The 12,751-nt window shown below is 40.8% G+C and overlaps 1 protein-coding gene across 3 annotated transcripts in view; it reads right to left on the minus strand.

The window, feature by feature from the left end:
- The window catches only part of SLC9A9 (solute carrier family 9 member A9), a 685,122-nt gene extending 672,581 nt beyond the window's left edge, over positions 1-12,541 (minus strand). The window contains exons 1-2 of one of the 3 annotated variants that reach the window (XM_082624526.1): positions 10,772-12,541; positions 7,084-7,328 (exon numbers count right to left, since the gene is read on the minus strand). The gene's annotated coding sequence lies outside the window, so the exon portion shown is untranslated. Of the gene's footprint in view, positions 1-7,083; positions 7,329-10,762 lie in introns of all 3 variants that reach the window. The other 2 variants (XM_082624525.1, XM_082624524.1) reach the window with 2 other exon arrangements.
- Between the last annotated feature and the right edge of the window lie 210 nt (positions 12,542-12,751).

Below are 12,751 nucleotides of genomic sequence, written 5' to 3' on the forward strand. Positions count from 1 at the left end.
ATGTTTTCATTCATCAATCCTGCCTGAGTGAGATCTTTTATTCTGCAGATGAATGCCTTTCTCTAGTTCAGGAACATTGTTTCTATATTTTTTTATATGAAATGCTACTCCATCTTTTAGTCTTCCTCCCTTTGGAACTCCTGTTACTCTGTTGGGTCTTCTGTATGTGTCTTTCAGTTCTCTGATCTTGTCTTTTATTTTTTTTCTTTTTTTGCGGTACGCGGGCCCCTCACTGTTGTGGCCTCTCCCGTTGCGGAGCACAGGCTCCGGACACACAGGCTCAGCGGCCATGGCTCACAGGCCTAGATGCTCCGCGGCACATGGGATCTTCCTGGACTGGGGAACGAACTCATGTCCCCTGCATCGGCAGGCAGACTCTCAACCACTGCACCACCAGGGAAGCCGTGATCTTGTCTTTTATGCTTTCCATCCACTTATATTTTTGTTTTGTGCTCTCAATTTTCCACCATTTCAATTTTCATACTATTAATTCTGATATATGATTTATGTGCTGAGTTTTTGGCTTTTTATGTGTTGAGCTTTAAAGTGCAAAAATTATGATTCAAATCCTTGGGTTGGGACAGTGTGAAATAGGGATACTAGTTAATGTGCTCCTAAAATTTCCAGGCTAAAGACTCAGGCCTGAAATAAGCATATAAAATCAGCAGAAATGAAGAAGGAGTAATAAACTGTGTTAGTTCGCTGGGGCTGCCATAATAAAATACCGCAGACTGGGTGGCTTAAACAACAGACATTTATTTTCTCAAAGTTCTGGAGGCTGGACGTCTAAGATCAAGTGCCAACAGTATTGATTTCCTCTGAGGCCTCTCTCCTTAGTTTGCAGATGGCTGCACTCTTGCTGCCTCTTCACATGGTCTTTTCTCTGTGTGTGCACACCCCCTGGTGTCAGTTTTTGTGTCCAAATTTCCTCTTCTATAAAAGCAAATGACTAAGGGCAAAAATAGCTTCTCTTATGTCAAGAAAGCCATGCCTGGTTCTCTTTCTCCAAGGATTCCCCCCCTACCCTATCTGCTTCACTTTCAGTCTTACCTCCCCAGAACACCAGTCAGATTGGATTAGGACCCACACTAATGGCCTCATTTTAACTTAATTACCTCTTTAGAGACCTTATTTCCAACTATGGTTATACTCTGAGATACTGGGGATTAGGATTTCAACAGATGAATTTTGGGGAAACACAATTCAGCCCATAACAATTGTCACTGTAAAAGTAAATACTTGCTGTTTATTCACATCAACTAATTCCTGTATCAACTAGGTTTCCAACAATTCAATTCAATTCTGACACCAACTCCCAGAGTTAGCATCAGGATCCACAAGTGTCTCAGTTCCACAAGAGTGCCCCCACTAGAGACACTAGCCACAAATTGGGTGCCAAAATACTTACCTTTCTGCTCAGCAGACTAAACATTCAAGGGTTCCCTCAACCCTCTCAATAGGTTTGGTAACTCACTAGAACAACTCACAGAACTTAGGAAAGCATTTACTTATGACTACTGGTTTATTATAGAAGATATCATTCAGGAACAGTCAAATGGAAGAGGTGTGTAGGGCAAGGTATGGGTGTAGTTGTGTGAAGCTTTCATGCCTTCTCTGGGTGCATTACCCTCCCAGCACCTCAATGAGTTTACCAACTGAAAAACTCTCCAAACTCCATTGATGAGGGTTTTTAAAGGAGGTTTCATTACATGGGCATGATTGATTAAATTATTGATAATTGGTAAATAACTCAATCACCAGCCCCTCTCCCTTCCTGGAGGTTGGAGGGTAGGGCTGAAAGTGTAAGCAGATAGGGTAGGAGGTCCCAGAGAAAGAGAACCAGGCATAGCTTTTTAGAAATAAAAGAAACCATTTTTGGCCTAAGTCCTTTTGTGATCTAAGCCTGGCCACAATGTTTGCCCTTGAACAGGTCTCAGTAATTAATGATCTTAAGAGAGGTGAGGCAATGTAGAAACAAAGGAAAAGCAGTCAAGAAACAATAGTTCAGATAAAAGAGTCCTAGTTCCTCCTCAAGGGATATACAGAACACTCTGATACATTTCTTTCAGTTCCACAGGAACTAAGGCCCACACCCAGGTGGAGGATAGTAACTACACACTGAGACCTCAGACTGGTGGAACCTAAGGAATGATGATGTTGACCTTTTCTGACCCTCATGACTTTAATCAACTAAAGCTTGGACTTGGTCAACCTTTGCTTCAATTCAATGCTAAATTCTCCTCTGCTTAAGCCCCTTCATGAATATGCATACACTGCCCAAGACCCTTCATGAATATGAATGTACCCTTAGCTTAAAACTTCCTCAGCTTTGCTGTTTGGGGAACAATGCTTTGGGAAAGATCCCCGGTGTTCTCGTTACTTGCTGCAAGTAATAAATCCCTGCCCCATTCTTTGGCTTGTTTGTGTCTTTTGGCACTCACTAAAAGGTAAACCTATTTTCAGATAACAAAAGTTCCAAGCTTCTAATCGTGGGTTGCTCTTTCTGGTGACCAGAATCCATCCAGAAGCCATCTAAGGGCCTGCCTTACCACTAAGGAAGTTCCAGAAATTTTGGATTTGTGTGAGAAACTAGGGACAAAGACCAAATATTTTTCTATTACACATTTATGCAAAAAGGTGACACACTGGACTACAAGATGCTTTTGAATCCTGGATGAATACAGACTGGGAAAAATGCCATTTAAATGTTATAAGTATGTCTGCTTTTCAAGAGGTTAACTTTACCTTTTAGATTGTTTCTTTGTTCTAAGAAAGCCACAAAGTGGGCCTGTAAAGTAAATCAAGTCATGTATCTATTGTTCCTGAGAAAACCACAAGAATCTTGAATGTAAATATCTTAGAGCAGCTAAGAGTTTTGTTTTGTAAATCAAATGTACCTAGGTATCAGGTTTCTACAAGTTTTGGGGCTTCCTTGGCAAAAGTCTCCTTTTATGTTTGGATCTGGATTGCCCTGTGTATTATTTTTGTCCTTGTTCTTTGAACAGTTGTAGGAGCTTTAGTGTTGTAAAAGAAAAAAAACTCTAAGAAGAGAAAGCTGACTGGAAAGGTGACACTAGAAATCACTTGCAAACTCAGCCAACTTTAGAGACCAAGCAGGTGGCATAAATGTGTGAGAAACTGTTCATTCTAAAACTATATTTAGTGGTGAGTGAGTAGTTTAGGGGTAAAACTGGAAAGTTTGTGCCTTCTCAAGGAATTTAATTTCAAAAAAGTTTTTAAAACACTCTGAAGTAAGTTTAGTTTCCAGCTATGGTGGAGTAAGAGGGACCAGATTTTATCCTCCTGCCATAACAAATAGATTCCTGGTCAGGGAACAAACTATATGAAACAATGGTTTTCAGACTCTGGGCAATGTCAGCACAGGACAGTGATCAATGACCCTGTTAAAAAGGAAATAAGGAAGGTAAGCCCTATTTTGCCCAAGCTTATTTCTGGAGTTTCCAGATTGCATCATATGAAAGGGTACCCAAACATAAATCAGCAGTCACACTAAATTAGGGAACTGGAGTTTGGTGTTTAAGGATGCCAAGTTTTCTATAATTTGCAAGATATAATGATGTTGAGGAGATATAATAATGTATAGAAAGCACTGCAGAGATCTGTAGAAGGCTGACCTAGAGTCTTGCTGAGGATTAACCTGCACATTGAGCTGTGGCTTTTAAAAATATCTGTGGAATTTGAAAGCAATTTTTAAAATAAATTTTTTCTTAGTATTTTCTCTGTAATTTCCTTTGAAATTACTTCCAGTTTTAAGAGAGAAAACAATGTAAAGGAAATGTAATTCATTCGTAGTCATTTTGGTAGAAACCGAACATTCCAAAAAATGAATAAACATACATGTTACGATTTAATGATTTTTATAGGAAAGTTTTTACTATTTACTATTGGTCATTGCTTTGGTATTTCAGACTTTAACACTGAACTAGTTTTTCTCTCTTGATATTGAAGATTACTTAACTGTTTTTTAAATTGTCTTTCATTATCTACAGTTCTATACTAAGTACTAGTGTCTTAAAGACTTGGGAATCAAAACCTAATCCAAAAAACAATTAAAATCTGCCCTTGGGAATTCCTTGACGGTCCAGTGGTTAAGACTTTCACTGCTAGGACCCAGGTTCGATCCCTGGCAGGGGGAACTAAGATCCCACCAGCCGCGCATTGTGGCCAAAAATAAAATAAAATAAAATCTGCCCTTATGTAGAGTTTAAAGCTTCTTTTAAAATACATTCTAGAACGTCAATTACTGTATTTACTACTGAGTCTGCAAACTAATAGCTGCAATTAGGTACTACCTTATGTTAGAATGATATAACATTTATAAATATATAAATTATTTTTACATTTCAGTTTACTAAGTTGCTATTTTTACTTTGTCAACAAGTTCTATAATTTTTTATCATTAATTAGATCACTACACATGTTTTACTTATACGATTATTTCAGTTCTATTTTCTAAGTATCAGGCAAATCTTCAAGGAAGCTTAGTTATAATAAAGGAATATGTAATATTTCTAATCCCTTTGATGTGATTTAAGATTTTAATCCCTGACTTTGAAACTGAGCAGGATCCTTCCGGCCCCTCCCAGGGACAAAAACCCCTCCATGTCTCCTGGTTCTTGTTTGCAGAAAAAGACTTTAATCTCCTAGGCCTTCCCTGAGTTCCAAAGAGCAGACTCAAATAGTTACTAATTAGGGAAGTTAGGGGATGCAGAAACAAAGGAAAAACAGTAAAGTAAGAAAAGTAATGATAACCTAAACCAGTGGTCCCCAACCTTTTTGGCACCAGCGACCAGTTTTGTGGAAGACAATTTTTCCATGGACTGGGGTGGGGGGATGGTTCAGGCAGTAATGTGAGCAATGGGGGGATGGTTCAGGAGGTAATGTGAGCGATGGGGAGTGGCAGATGAAGCTTCCCTTGCTTGTCTGCTGCTCACCTCCTGCTGTGCAGTCCTAACAGGTTTCTGTCAGGTATCGCCTGGGGGTTGGGGACCTCTGGCCTAAACAATAGTTCAGTGAAAAAAAAAAAAAAGAGTTCTAGTTCCTCCTCCAGGGAGATACATAATGATCTGATGCATATCTTCCAGTTGTTCTGCAGAAACTAAAACCCCCTACCCATATGGAAGAAGGTGGACTACATGCTGACCAGGAGAACATAGACCCCAGACTGGCTGGAACCAGAAGGCTGACGGTTAAGATTCCTGAAAGGTCATGCTGTTACCTCACCACCAACCAATTAGAAGAAAACCCCTGAGCTGCAACCCTCATCCCAAATGTTGCCTTTAAAAACCCTTCCATGAGAGCCATTGGGGAGTTTGGGTCTTTTGAACATGAGCTGCCTTTTCTCCTTGCTTGGGCCCCTGAAAATAAATGCTGTAGTTTCCTTAACCACAACCTAGTGTCAGTAGATTGGCTTTGCTACAAGGCAGGCAAGCAGACTCAAATTCAGTTCAGTAGCAACTTCTCAAAAAATAACCAGAGCTTTACTATTTCCTGGAAGAAAAAAAGGAAAAAAAGGGAAAAAGCATCAGTTTGTTATGTATATCCCTTGAGGAGGAACTAGGACTCCTTTTTTTCACCGAACTATTGTTTAGGTTATCATTACTTTTCTTGCTATACTGCTTTTCCTTTGTTTGTGCATCCCCTCTACTTTCTACAGAAAGTATAGGGCAGCGTAAGAAGTACAGAAAAGTAGTAGATGATCTGTCAAATCGGATAGACCAGTGAATCAATTATATCTCTATTGTGAACTCATAGTTCTACTGGCCATACTCTGTAATTAGATTAGACTGGATAATAAGACATCTCTACAGTTAGTTCCTGTGACATAGTGATTTATAATAAAAAATACATATGTGCCTTTGGTTCCTGGCCCATAGTTCCAAACCCTCGTAATTTCCTGAGCAGAGAGCAATGTGAGCACCTTTTGTTATAACATTTGGTCTTTTGTCCTCAGTTCCTTAAATCACTTCAGAGCCATCAAGGTGAAGTAGGTGTCTTGTTATTCATAACAAGCCCCCTTCCACCACAGCTGGCTTTCGTTAATGAGGTGACTTTTGGAGAGCACCTAAGGATGCTGCTGGTTGCCAGGGGAAACAATTTGAATATAGGATTGGAACTTTCAGTCCCTCTCCGTGATGAGGGGAGAGGCAAGAGGAAAGGGACTGGAGGTGGAATCAATCACCTATGGCCAATAATTTAATCAACTGTGCCTATGTAATGAAGCCTCCATAAAACCCCAAAAGGATGGGATTCAGAGAACTCCTGGGTTGGTGAACGTGTAGAGAGTCGGGAGAGTGGCACACTTGGGGAGGGCATGGAACCTCTGAGCCCTTTGCCCATACCTTGCCTTATGCATCTCTTCTATGTGGCTGTTCCTGAGTAATATCCTTTTATAATAAACCAGTAATCTGGTGAGTTTCTCTGAGTTTTGTGAGCCACTCTCACAAATTAACCAAACCCAAGGAGGGCATATGGTAAGAAGCATAGGTGATAACCTGGACTGACATGACCGGCTTCTGAAGTGGGAGGGGGAGTCTTGTAGGATGGACCCCTTAACCTGTAACCCAAAGAGGGGGTCGAGGGAACCTCTGATTTGTAGCTGGTTATCAGAAGTACAGGTAACAACAACCTGGGTTCACAAATTTCTTCTGAAGTAAACAGCAGTCTTGTGGGACTAAGTCCTTAACCTGTGGAATCTGATGCTCTCTCCAGACGTACAGTGTCAGAATTGAGTCAAATTGTAGGATATCCAGCCTGTGTCAGATAATTGCTTATTGATGTGGGGAATGCCCTCCCATACACATACACCCCACACACAAGAATTGGTGACCAGAATCTTTAGGTCCCCAAAATGGGATTCTTAATTATTTACCTACAGGGTTTATAAACCCTTTTATAAGGAAAAAACCAAAAACTTCGACATATATCAACCACATAATTTTGAATACTAAATACACACTACATTTGATATCCAAGTGCAAAACATAAATGGCCTTCCTCTGCTGTGGCTGACCTTTATGACGGGCACAGCCATTAGGCTGAAGACTACGGCAGATCTTTTACCTATACATGTGGTTTCCGTGAAGGGATCCTTACTTAGAAGAAGTCCGAGCGGTAGCTACCCAGAAGATTCTGTTGCTCTGAAAAGGGCAGTTGTGGTTCTCCCAGCTTTCTGGCATGCTTGCTTAAAAGGAGCAATGGGCTGCAGCTGCCATCATCCAGCAGAGGTGACAGGAACATCAGATGCATAAGCCAGTAGATTCAGAGGGGTAGGAGACATAAAATGTGAGGCTTATGAGGAAAAGAGACTGTCAAGGGAAAAAGAAGCAAAATTATCCTAGTGCACAAAACCTACTCTCCTAAGAGGAGTGCTATGAATGCAAAGATAATGTCTATAAGCTATAGGAATTTCTTCCTTATTTATGAATCTTTAATATTTACTTATATCTCAATATTTCTCAAACATGTAATAAAGTTAATATGTATGTACCTGTCTCTCCACTGGACTCTGAAAACCCAAACCCACAGAATCTTATACTTGGGTGGAAGTGAATAAGAGGCACTTCCAGTATATATGCCAACTCATAAAGTAGATAATAATAATGCTAATTCACATAAGTTTTGGTTTAACTTTTCAAAAGATCTTGACAACTGGGTTTGTAAGTGTTCTCTCATTGAAATGGTGTTAATTTTTTTGTCTTTGCTTATCTTACTTTCTCTGCTGAAAAAAGCTGGGAAAAAAACAGAAGTACTAAAAATTTACTAAGAGAAAATGTGCTTCTCTGGATTAGCGTAGTCAAGGTAGAAAACTCTTATGTAATACTACATGTTAATCTGAATTAATATACATCAATAATTATAAATTGCAGTTGCAGTTGAGCTAATTTGAATTATTCTGACCAAGTCAGAAAACTATATGATTCAGTTATCTCAAACAAAGTCATGGTTTTGAGGTTTATTAGTTTGAGAAGTCTATTTTTTACATCCAATGAAGCCAACTGTTTATTAAACCTGTCCTAAAAAACACCTGTGTATAGTGTCATTGATTTAAAATACAATAAAATGTGCTTAAAATTCTATTGAAACACTGAACAGCTTTTAACTACAAAACCTGTTCTTATGGTACATCTAATATACATAAATGAGATAATTAACATTACTTAGTAGAAGAGTTACAGTTAACATTGTCAAGTGTTTGAATTTTAGGTATTGGAGTTGGAAACAGGGAAAAGACCCCATCATTTTGTGGGAAAATGACATAGGTCTTTTAATTAGACTGAAAGTAATATATTATTATTATTCATATTTTGATAGGTAGCTACAGGTTTCAACAGCTAAATTAAGCTTAGAAACACAAATGTGGCACTGAAGTAAATGGACATGGAAAATTTTACTTGTATCTTCCTCATTCTTTTCCTCTAAATCTCCCCCATCTCAGTAAGTGGTAACTCTTCCAGTAGTTTGGGACAAAAACTATGCAGTGATAGCTGATGCTTTTCCTTCTCTCACATCCAAACCTTGAGTAAATTCTGTTACATCGGTCTTCGGAATATCACCAGAACATTCTTACCAGCTTCCTTGCTATCAGCTGTCATTTCTAGTTTGGATTATTACAATAATATTTAATCCTAAAGTGTTCACTGCTTCAACTGTTCATCCATCCACCCATCCAACAACTACTAATAAACAACCACTTATATCAGACACTGTTTGGGGTACTTAAGTACACAGAGAATTGCCCCTTTGGCCTTTACAAAAGGAATACCTCTTATCCATCCTAAATTCACTATGATGCATTGTCCCAGGACATAACTACGAGGGGACTAAACAGTCAACAATGAGAAAGTTAATGACTCAGTAAGGAATCATTTTCCAAGTCAAGATTCCAATGCTCTGCTTCTTAACCAGACTAAACTGGAGAACCTAACTGATATGTCATTAAGAATATTCTGATAGATCACTGTCAGTAATGATTTTTTGGCATACAACATTGAAGGAATAAAAAGAATTGAATGACATTACTTTATAACATTCTTTTTACTCCTCTCAACTTAACAAGATGTTTTGGCCTTTACATCTCTAAAACTGAAAAAGAGAAAAAGAATGTACGTTGAACTCTGTCAGATTACAGCAATAAATACTACTCATCCATGAAAACTTTACCTAAATGATAAAAAACCCCAATATCCTAAGAAATGTATTCCAATAAAATATTCCACTTTTTATAATACTCAAAATTGTGACATTTGGGCCTCCCTGGTGGCGCAGTGGTTGAGAGTCCGCCTGCCGATGCAGGGGATACGGGTTCGTGCCCCGGTCTGGGAGGATCCCATATGCCGCGAAGCGGCTGGGCCCGTGAGCCACGGCCGCTGGGCCTGCGCATCCGGAGCCTGTGCTCCGCAACGGGAGAGGCCACAACAGTGAGAGGCCCGCATACCGCAAAAAGAAAAAAAAAAAAAAAATTGTGACATTTATACTTTGATCAGCTGTATACTAATAACAGCTGTAATGATAAAAAATTTCTCTGAATTGACAACGTTCAGAACATTATGATCACAAGATACGCAATAAATGTAAATATACACACTTTTTTTGCTGCAAAAGAATAACCAATAAAACTTCCATACCTAAAACCTTACTACCTAACAGTGGCATTTTGTAGGTTAAGAGTTTCTCAATAGTACAGCGCTATTGACATTTTGGGCTGGTTAATTCTTTGTTGTTGGGAATTGCCTTGTGCAATGTAGGATGTTTTGCAATATCCCTGGCCTCTCCCCACTAGATGCCAATAGCCCCTACTCCCTAGTTATGACACCAAAAATGTTTCCAGATATTGCCACATGTTCCCCCACCCCACTGAGAGGCAATATTCCCTAATTGAGTGCCACTGCTGTAGGGAATATAATAGCAGTGTAATGTAAAACTTTATCAAAGAGCTAGTTCATTTTTTTAAAATATATGATGGGTATCAAAATACTATATTTAATCCCATTGCATACATTTAAAAGAGCGATTGTAAAATTACATTTTATGATGTACTGGAAATTACATTGCCATTATTTGAACTTATGGGGAGGAACTTTGGATGTTAGCTCACAATCCATTAGCCAAAGGCATTCAGCAGTTCATAGGATAGGTGGGTAATGTACATTAACATTCATTTACAGATCTTTTCCCAAACCCTAACGGGTACCTTAGAACACTCTTGAGTTTACCTCATATAGCTCTAAGCCTTCTTTTTTTTTTCCCCTTGATGAATGTATTAAGTTCTTGAAGACTATCTTTCTTTGTAAAAGTCTAGAAAACTGAACTGAAAGAGTATCAAGGCTTTTAAACACATGTAATATATTTAGATACAAATATTTTTCAAAATTCAACTTATATAGGCTAGTAATCTTTTTTACTTCCATTCTTCAAATGATGCCTATAAAATTGCAAAGATTTGGAGACTGAAAATAGCTTAAGAACTCCAAAGATCTTTTCTATACATAGAAGCAGTACTTCCTTAATCCTGTTACAAGGGCCGTAAATGGTGTCTCACTGCGCCTCAATCCTCTCAGCTTAATCATTGGCAAAAGTGCCAATGGAATCATTCATTCTAAATAAAAATATAAAAATGTATGTAGTGCTCTTATTGTTTTAAAGCAATTCCACATAAATTATCTACTATTAATTGAACACATCTAAATGACAGGTAGAAAAGATGTTAGGGATAAGAAATTTGCATTTAGTAATAACTTGCCTAGTTTACCATTCAGCAGAGCTGACTTCTCCAGACCAATCGCACCAAACTCTTTTCTTACGAAATCCTCATTTGAGATATTGCTCATAATTTTACATTTTATGAAGTTCTGGGATGCTTTGAAGGTAAGTTAAATCCAATTACTGCCAAAGGCTTCAAAAAGTCCTTAGCTTTATCACATTTCTTAAGCACTTTGTACAGGCTTTGTACAAATCGGAAGACTAAATTGTCCAACTTGTCTGTAGTCAATGTAATACCATTTAAAAGTCACTTTTGGGGCTTCCCTGGTGGCGCAGTGGTTGAGAGTCCGCCTACCAATGCAGGGGACGCGGGTTCGAGCCCCGGTCCGGGAAGATCCCACATGTCGCGGAGCGGCTGGGCCCGTGAGCCATGGCCGCTGAGCCTGCGCGTCCGGAGCCTGTGCTCCGCAACGGGAGAGGCCACAGCAGTGAGAGGCCCGCGTACCACAAAAAATAAAAATAAAAATAAAAAAAATAAAAGTCACTTCTGCGTTGAATGCATTTATTAAATTGTACAAAAGTTTTTTTGTTTCCTTTTTCAAAGTTTGAATTCTTATATCATGAAGGTCAAAACACTGACTTCAACAGTACTTCTCAAGAGAATGGCTCTGCCTTTTACAATTAAACAGCTACTGAGAACAACACAGAGAAATAAATTTGATAATTCAGTATAGATGTTACTCATTAAGCCTTCCAGAGGTGATGTATACAGGCCAGTTAACGGTTCTTCTAAAAATCATTGTCCAATCCCTATCATTAACTCAGTTAAAACCCAGATATTTAATGTCACATCAAGAATCACTTGTCCATCAGAAAAATGACTAGTCCTCATTTTAATTATTCTAGCGCTAAAACTGAAAAGCATTATAATTGCATATTCCAGCTACTGTAGAGTCTGGGTCCCCTAAAACTTCTACCAAAACAAGGCGCTGCAGTTCAGCATTTCCGAGTTATTTTTGCAGTTGTGACGTGAATCTGAGCCAAGGTGCCCGTGTGGCGCACCAGGCGGCCCCGGGTCCCCACGGCTACCGCCACAGCAACGCGTCGCGTCCCGCAAGGCAGGCCCCAGCTCGCGGGGAGGGGCGAGGGCGCCCGCCCGCGCCTCAGGGACGCTCAGGGGAGGCGCCGGGACACTGTCTTCCCCGAGTTGAGGAAACGGCTTCAGGGCCGGGCTGGGAAAGCTGGCGGGGAGCAAGCCAAATGCTCGTCCCTGCTTCTTCGCAATGGCTAGGGCAGAGCTCCCAGCAACACCAGGCCGCGTCAGTTCCTTCTACATCCTTCTTTCCCTTTTTTATCATGGTGCCTTGCAGACTTCGTTTTTTCCGTGCCCACGCAGGATAATTTAAGATGCCTCCACAAACGTGACAGACGCCAAAGGTGAAGCCTCCGAACAGTCCCGCCAAAACTCACGCCTTTTCCCACGTTTTCTCCGCAGGGCCGCCCCCGAGTGAGAGTTGTGCGGGCACAGGGGAAGCTCGAGCTCCCGCCGCGGCCTCGCTGCGCCCCGCCCCCGGGCGCGCGCCCCACCCGTATAAGGCTCGGGGGGCACGCCGCTCCGCCCACCTTGCCTCCAGCCCGCGCGCGCGCCGGGCGGAGGCAAGGGTTGCAATAGGTTTCCGCAGTTTCTTTCTTTCTTTTTTTTTTTTCCTCTTAGAAGACTGTTTTCACAATGGCAAAAAACAGGGCCCAGTAGAAGTCAACAACCATAAAAGAGTAACTGTTGCTAAAAGTAATTTCAGCACAGGACCTCGCGAGTTTACCCCGCCTCCAAATTAGCTCGAACTCCGCCCCCATGGAGCCGCCCCCCCCCCCCCCAACCAAAGCCGCCCCTGGGAGCCCGCGCTTACGCTTTCCGGGCGGTGCGCGACGCGCTCGCTCCGCCCCGCCAGCCCCGCCCTCCGGCCCCCTCTCCCTCCCTCAGGAGAGCCAGCGCGCACGAACTAGGGCATGCGGCGTCAGGGACGCGCGG

Source organism: Mesoplodon mirus, assembly GCF_964341445.2.
Source record: "Mesoplodon mirus genome assembly, chromosome: 6".
NCBI lineage: Eukaryota > Metazoa > Chordata > Mammalia > Artiodactyla > Ziphiidae > Mesoplodon > Mesoplodon mirus.